Raw genomic sequence first — 8,636 nt, 5'->3', positions numbered from 1 at the left:
GATACAATTTGACAAACTGAAATCATTTTACAAAGTTCTAGTAGATTACGGTCTTGCTGTCTGCAAAAGACCTTGTCCAATCCAAGGCAATACAAAATCGATATTTCAATGTCCAGTAAATAACCATAACCCACTCATCTTTTCAGTAAACAGAATACCAGGCAATTTTTAAAACTGGTTCTAAAGTTTTAAGGAGAAAAAACACCTGCTCCAGGTGAGGATCGAACTCACAACCTCGGCATTACTCGCTTGTACTGTCGTATAAGTACCGCGCGCTAACCGATTGCGCCACTGGAGCTTCCCAGCTGACGGAAAACCGGGCGAAGGTATATAAATGTAATCAAACTGCTTTCCTGCTGCTTTAAAAGCAGATTTCATTTAATGGGTTTTAAGGACATTTTCTACTAAGTGAATGAGTCTGTTGGGTAATCAGGTGTCTGTAGAAGCTGAAAGACGGAGTTGAGATGAGGGATGCCTATTGGATAGCAAAGGGAAATGTCTGGAAAACTCCATCCCATTATTCAAAAGGCCCTCGGCCACCAGGAAAAGCTTCCTTTGCCCGGAGCCCCGGAGCTTGAGAGGCACCTGGCTAGATCGGCTGGATGAAACATTTTGTAAGAAGAGCCTAACCTCTGTTCTCAGACCTCCAGAACACTGACCTGCAGTGAGCATTGCCTAGTTAACTGAAACGCGGGCGAAACACACACTCTGCTCTATGCATACAGTTACAGACGTGAATGTTCCTCGTGGAATTGATAAGGAAATGACAGAAAAGGGACACAAGCCCACTGACCCCACGCCGGAACGCCCAAATTTGCCTCTATTACAGCACACAGCTGTGGAATAGTCTCAGCCCTGAGCTCTTGGCCAAAGTGAATTCATCAAAGTAAATTTTCTTGTGGCACCCTGGCTCAGCCCACAAAGCCGGGGGACGCGCCCGCTCAGCACCTCCGTACGCGAGGATGGAGAGAACCCATCCCCGAGCTGGTTAGAGAGAAGTACAAGGTTCTTTTCAGGTTCATATCTCGTCTTTGATTCACACTAGCTGCTTGGAGCTGGGCAGATCACTTTCCTTTTTCCTGCCTCCCCTCCCAGGAAAGGCAGATCTACATTGTACAGCTTTGACACCCTGCGAAGTCAGGAAAGTCCCAAAAGTTATACAAATCTGTCTCCCCTCCACCCTCTCTCTGTGTCTGTTGTCTCTGTCTCCCTGTCACTTTGTCTCTTCTCCCCTTTCCCTCTCCTGTCTCTGCCTGTTTTTTTCTGTCTCCCTGTCACTTTGTCTCTGTCTCTTCTCTCTCCTTCTGTCTCTGCTTGTCTTTTTCTTTCTCTCTCTATCACTTTGTCTGTTTGTTTCTTTCTCGGTCTCTGTCTCTCTCCCCTCTACTCTTCATACTTTTCTACTCATTCTCTCTTCATTGTGCAAGTGCCCTATCTGAGATGCACAGTTCAATGAATAATCACTTTATCTCAGAGGAAAAAAAAAATCTTAAGAAACAGATTGGGAAACAGCATCATTTTTCTCCTGTGAGGAAAGGATGGAAAACCAGAAATTTGCTAGTTCTGTTCTAGGCAGGGTGAATAGCTCTAGACTCTATCTTTCACTATTCTGTGTGATTTCTCCAGAGTTCAGTTTCACTCTCCCCTCCCCCACCTTTTGATCATCTCAGCTTTTACTTCCATATCAGTTCTCTCAGTTATCAATGAAAACAACAGTAGGGTGGGGCAAGCCACTCCTTGGCCAGGGCCTCCAGTCCACTGAGCATGTCTCTCTTCTCTCATCTTTATTTCATTTACTCTTATGTGTCACACACACACACACACACACACAACTGACTGCTCACTTCTAAATCTCAACCTTGAACCACTTTTGGTCTCTAGGATCTGATTCCTCTTGAGAAACTTTTCCTTTCAGATTGGATAGAAGCTATTAGAGTTGCAAGGCTAACTAGGAACTCAAACAGATAAACTAGTGAATTTTGGTATCTCAGTGGACATAAGTCTTCATAAATATCCTGTTACACACAAAATGCTCATAAACTGAGTCATGGAGAAATTCTTTTTTTTTTCCTGTTTTAATATTTTTTTTTAGAAATATTTTCCGTGGTTACATGATTCTCGTTTTTTACTTTCCCCTTCACTCCCCTCCTCTCTCCCCATATCCAACTCGAATTTCATGGAGAAATTCTTGACACCTGCAATAATAACCTATCATCTAATATATTCTTTAGGGTGGACAAAGCAATTTTATAGGAAATTCTGGAAAGGTATTTCGCTTTCATGTCTGCAGTGTGCTGCCTGTTACATTCACCAGTCCAGATCTGTTGGTAAGTTAGGGAACAGCTTAGGCCTTTGTCAGTCCTTCTACCTGTATCATTCTCCCAGAGGTTGTCATCTCCTCCAAGAAATTGATGAGTCATATGCTTTATTTCCCACCCCCTGCTCTGCTTGGTTTAGATTTCATCTTACTTCCCCCAAGACAAATTCAGCCCTAGAAATCTCATCATTATGAAGATTAACTCAGCTTTGGAGGTCAAATCTACTTCATACCCTCAGGTGTCTCTCCTCTCAGATTAGAGAGTTGGAGGTCAGAGCAAAAACTCCTGAAGCCTCTCTTTATAGAAAGCCTAGAACTTTCAGCCAAGTCTACATCTACCCTCCTCCTTAGCTTCTACTCCACTAACATCATGCCCCTGCCACAGGCACCCTCTTACATTTTTCTTGCCCCTGCTTTTCAACTTTCTCTTGTAGATTATCTTCCTCTATTAGAATACAAATTCTGTGAGAGCAGGGACTGTCTCTTTTCTTATTTATATCTCCTTTGCTGAGTACAGGGGTCTTGCACATAGAAGTGTTCCTTCCCAATCATCTGATATTTACATTGTTTTAATTAATTTTTCTTGATAACTAGGCCCTATCTGGGTCACATTTGACCTGTGTCATGGGTAATTGGAGAAAGGAATCTGACACCTTATCAAAGTCATCAGTCTCTTCTCTACAATGCCATCATTCCTATCTTGCACTAGAAAACTCCAAGCATTCTCCCAAATTTATAATCAATGAGAGTCATCTCTAGACAGGAGTTGGCAGAGAAAAGGTATCCTCTTCTAAAACAACAAAAAATAAGTGGTGAAAGCAGGCAATACAAAGTCCATCTGGCCAAAAAGATGCTTATGCATAGTAGTCTCTCCACACACAACAGTATGGGAGAGGGAGCAACAGAATTGATTAATCAAACATTTATCAATCCCCTACTATGTGCCAGTCATTGTGATAAGCACTGGGGATATGAAAAGAGGCAGAAGGTATCAGAGATGCTTGGGAGTAAGGAAATAGAACTTTACCTTTAACAGTTATGCTGTAGATCCATACAAAGCCACAATATTCATTCTCTTGTTATTTGGATCAGGTTGGTGTAATAAGGGAATAAAGCAAGTGGATGCGGTTTGTGGATCCCTAGGTCAGTAGGTGGGAAAGGAGGGTGCAATAGTGGAGGTAGTAGATTGAGGTAGTAGGAGAGATGTAAGGGAATGACTGAGTTTAGGGAAATATAAGATGATGAAGTATAATGAGCAGCAAGGGGAGATGATGAGGTAGTTGGGCAGGCAGCTGCAACAGGGAGACACAGACTGGGTACTGTTATAATAAAAGATACTACTACTATCTATTAGATGTAGATGTAGATGTAGATGTAGTATGGAGAGAGGATAGGATGACACCTCTCTCCTTTATAACAGTTGCCCAGGCAGGATCCTTTAGGTCAATGGATGATATCCCTTCAGGACCCACCTGGGTTAATTGATATTATTTATTGGGCTCTTCTGCTTGGTAACCTTGTAATCTAACTTCGTGTCTCCCTTCCCAAATAAGCTTTGAATAACCAATTCAGGAAGGTACTTTAAAACTTTGAATGTATTTGGCAAAGAAGGATAATGGTATGGGATAGAGGTATTGGGAGACCCTAATTTAAATGATAGCAATGAATCTCTAAACTGCAGGCAAATGAAGGAATCAAGATGATAGCTTCTCTCTGGTACAGCCTGGCCAGGGCCACACCAGAGCAGGCAAACTGCTGTATAATCTTTCAGCTTCTTCTTCAGTAGATGTTAAGTCTAATCAGTTTGAGATATCCACCCTTTCGACCCTCTTCTTCTTCTCCTGCCCACTTCCCGTATCCCTCCTGGGCCCTGGGAAACCTAGATGACTAAGATGATTGACTTCCTAATATCTAGGGGCAGTAGAATCAGAGATGGAGGTCTGGTACAGGTTGTTGATGGTACAGGAACAAACAGGAGGAGCTTGCAGGGTTGAGTTTGCAAGTCTCAATCCCACCAAGACCAGGATCCACTGATCTCCAGTCTCAGGGAAAGGTCAGAACCAAGAACCTCTGCCAGGGCTCCCAGAGTGGTTTTATTACCCCCCCCCAACCCCCCGGCCAACTGCCCTCTCCTGTCCACATGCCTCTCTGGGAACATTCTGACATCCAACTGATCCACCTGTCAATCACAGTGTGAACTCCTAGCTCCCAGAGATTCAATATAACAGTACACAGGCTTGAGACAGAGGACAACAGGCTGAACCCCTTCAGGTAGGAAGGGCACTTCTACAGACAAAGGGTTAGGGCCAGCCAGGAATGATTTGAAACTGACCAGAGGGCTTTCTAGTCAGTTTCTCAAGTTCACAAAGAGTCCCGAGGCTCCTCTATGTCTGTGAAATAGAAGGGCTTCTCAGAGGAAGTACAGAGATCACCACTTCCTCCAAGATGGATGCCTCCAACTCCCCTCAGGACCCAAAGAGAAACTATTCCTTTCTCTCCTTATTCCTCTTTTATCATTCAACCATTGATTTAGCAAAAGGTTTGATTAAATGACAACAGAGCTTATTATTAAGTTTCAGGGTTGATTATAAAGGACAGAGGGATACAAGGTTTCTCTAACAACCTCCTAGGGAGAAGCTCCAGGTGGGAGAGGAACACAGAAATGGGAGACAGAGAAAGAACCTGCTCTTACTCAGCCCTGGGAGGTTTTGTTGCCTTTAAGGTTAAGGAAGTTATATACAATGAATCAGGAGATAATTTGTATCAAGGGTAAGCCCTACTGGTCTATGGGGAAAAACTAAGTCTTCAAAGTTTGATTGCTACCACCCAAATCCACCCTTCTCCCAAAACCCACAGGAAATTAGGAAAGGAAATGGGGATTGAAATAGGGAAGGTCAGGGAGATCCAGAGGAATTAGCTAAGCTACAAAATCTCAAGAGAAAAGGCATAGATTCAAGGCCAGGTTTCAGCCCAAAGACCAAGCTCAGTTGGCCCTTCTGCTCTGTCTAAGCCTCCGGGATCAACTGCCCTTAGTCAGGGTTCTAAACCCTCTTAACTGCCAGAAATTCTGCAGTTAGCCTTTTGCAGGGTTGATTGTACCTCTGCACTACATTTGGAAGGAGAGAGGAAAGTGCCTATTCTAATCATCCAACTCCCTTCTAATGATCCCTCCTTGCTACTTCCCCAAAGTGATATGATGTCCTTTTAAGTTACTAACTTTTCACATGATTAGAGTGCTAAGAAAAAATAGCTATGGGTCTGGAAATGAGAGGTTTGGGGTTTGAATTTGGTCTCAGACACTTCTTAGCTGTGTAACCTTGGAAGGGTTACTTAACCCCAATTGCCTTGTGTTATAAAGAAGTAGGCAACCTTGGTAGTGAGGAGGGATAAGGTGATAGGAGGAATGAAGAGGATGGCTGAGTGTAAGGGATGAATGGGTAGTATATAGGAAAGTAAGGGAATGGATGGGAGTATACAGGAGGGCTGCTCAAACAGGTTAGTCACTGAGGCTAGAGACAGAGGATACTGGGGGGAAATAGACAGGATCCTTCAGACAGGGAAGATATATCTCTATGGCTCAAGAGGAACTGGGCCAAGTCAGAAATGTTTACATCTGGCTGGAAGGTTTTCTTTTGTTAATTTCTAAGATTCCTTTGAGGGAGGAGTCAAAGGCTCCTCCCTGCCAGTGAAACTGATGTCTGCAGGAAGTCTCCGCTGGGTACTTCCTGCCCAAGATGGATGCCTAGGTTTCCCTCAAGAAATAAAGGAAAGTAACTTCCTCCCTCTTCAGCCTCTGCCTTAATATTCAATACAATGATTCACCAGAGGCTTTGTGTAGGTAACAAAGGGGATTTATTAATGTTAGAGGTAAGCCAAGGGAAAGAGGGTTTCAGGGTTTGTAGCTGCTGCTAGGGAGAAAGCTGGTGCTGGGGGAAGGATCACAGGAGGTAGGGTCACACTGAGAGAGACCAGCTCTCCCAGTCAGGAAGGCTTCACTGCCCTGAAGTAAAATATTAATCAGATCACTAAATAAGGAGTGACTTGATTTAGGATGACCTACTTGCCTACAGAAACTAAACCCACAATGTTCAACCACCAAAACCACCCTTCCTCCCAGGGCCCAAAGGGAGATTCAGGGAAAATAGCAGGAATGTAATGGAGAGATCAGGGAGAGGTCCAGAGAAATCAGACTAGGTCCAAATGCCCCAAAAGACAAAATCACAGGCCAAGGCAAAGCCAGAAGCCAAAGCCAACAGGCAAAAGCCCCTCAGTTGGAGCTTCAGGACTATTTCTAGCCTCAGGCTCCAACTGCTTTTCTGTGAACATTCTAAACTTCTAATTGCCAGGACTGTTACAGTTGAATTTGCAAATGCAAAAGCTCCTGCTGCAACCCTGTATTACACTTGGAACCTATGCTTTAATATTGATTCCAAGACAGAAGGTAAGGGGAAGGAAGGAAAAATAGTTCCTATTTTTGAATGTGATAGGCTGTAGTATACAAGAATATTATAATCTTGTTTCCAGTGCTGGGAAGATGACAGCTTAGATAGAGCAAAACGTCAGACCTCCACATGAAGATAAAAAAGTGCTTTGAGGAGAAATAAAACCAAATCTAACAACAGGACAGAGCTAGGGGATCCCCATGCTGGACAGCTCAAGAGGTACACCAAGAAAAAGTCCTGAATTCTTGAACTGTTGGGTTTGAGGGTAAGGAAGTAGGGGAATCCTCATGCTGTGCTGAGTCTCCCACAGCTCCTGGAATCTCTGGGTGAGCAAACCCACTAGTCAGGAGAGAGGGCCTTGCTGGCACAGCTGAGCTGGTCTCAAGGCATTGAACACAGATGGCAGGGAGTCGGCTAGAGGGGAGGGCAACCTAAACACAGCAAAATGCTCCATCTTGCCCTACCCCCCTTCTCTCAAGGTTTTAACCTCAGAACACATCAAGCTCTACAGATCAACCCTGCCCTGGCTTAATCCCAACAATAGGATAGATAAGAAGTCTTCAGAAGACAGGAAAACTCCCACACCCCTCCCCCATAGACTGCAGAGAAAGTACCTACAAATTTCTGTTGCCAGCTGGGAAAGATCTTACATCAAAGCTCATTAAAACCATCTGCTTAACCTAATCAATCAGCAGAGCAGAGAAAGTACAGGAGGGAAAGAAGGAAAAAATATGAGTAAACAACAGAAAAAGAATATTATAGATGCCATAAGTAACTGTTTCATAATTATGGAACTAATGTCAAATAATCATACAGAGAAAATGAGAATTTGATTACTAGCCATGAATTTAAGTTGGACCATTCTGAGAGAGGATCCTAATTTTTAACCTAGAAAGTTAAGAAGGGGTAGAAAATGATGAAAGGAAAGATTTCATACTTGTATCCATTAGATTTGAAGCTAGAAATGGTGGATATTGCAGTTGCTGCTGAGAAATAAGCTAAAGTTAAGGGAGAAACTTGAAAGCAGAGAAGTCACTCAGCATGTTGACCAATTTGCCTGAGATCATCATGCCCAGTGAAGTGTTAGTCAAGCACAGCATGGATCATCTCAGCTTAGCAGTGGAACTAGCTGATCAGTCTTTTTTACTGTTCTTCTGACTAGTCACTCTACTCACTCTGTGGTTTCTTTGGATCCAGACTGTCTCCTATGCCTGGGTGATTTCTTCATCACTGTGGCTCAGTTTGCCTGACTTCCTTCAATACTCAAGTCCCACCTTTAAAGAGGAGGCTTTTCCTGATCTCTTCCCCCTAACCCAATGCCTTCCCCTTTGCAATTATCTCTCATTTACTTTGTTTATATAGTATGTTCTTAATTATTTACATGTTGTTTCCTTCATTAGTATATAAATTCCTTGAGAAAAGGATTCTTTCTTTCTTCTTTTCTTCCTATTCCTAGAGGTTAGCACGGTATTAGTATATAGTAAATATTTAATAAATGTACTTTGGCTGACTGTAATCACCTTGAAATTTGATATGTACACTATCTGTGCCATTATTCAAAGCACTGATAAAATTGTTAAAATGAATACGGTCAAAAACAGATTTCTATAACAAGTCCACTTTAGATCCACTTTTTTAACGGGCTAAACATTTGTATTCTTCGTAAATTTCAGACACTTCCAGCAAATTTATTTGATCTTTATTCTAGAAAGACAGACGACACCCACAAATCTCCCTCCTTCCCTAATGAGATATGCTCAGCTAGTGGGGATTGACTTCATTCGAGTTAGCCAGCCGGATGAAAATCCGTTTTCAACAAGAGTAAACCAACACGCCTAACACGCCTAAAGGGACTCAGGCGAGTTACAAAACTCTGT

The 8,636-nt window shown here is 42.9% G+C and overlaps 1 non-coding gene across 1 annotated transcript; it reads right to left on the bottom strand.

Annotated features, from left to right (window-relative positions):
• Positions 1-206: 206 nt before the first annotated feature.
• TRNAI-UAU lies at positions 207-298 on the bottom strand. The gene is given in 2 exon segments: positions 207-242; positions 261-298. It is a non-coding gene; the product is annotated as a tRNA-Ile (tRNA).
• Positions 299-8,636: the final 8,338 nt, after the last annotated feature.

Source organism: Gracilinanus agilis, chromosome 4 (assembly GCF_016433145.1).
Source record: "Gracilinanus agilis isolate LMUSP501 chromosome 4, AgileGrace, whole genome shotgun sequence".
Taxonomy (NCBI): domain Eukaryota; kingdom Metazoa; phylum Chordata; class Mammalia; order Didelphimorphia; family Didelphidae; genus Gracilinanus; species Gracilinanus agilis.
The sequence above is the reverse complement of the archived record's forward strand: the minus strand, read 5'-3'. Positions and strand labels throughout refer to the sequence as shown.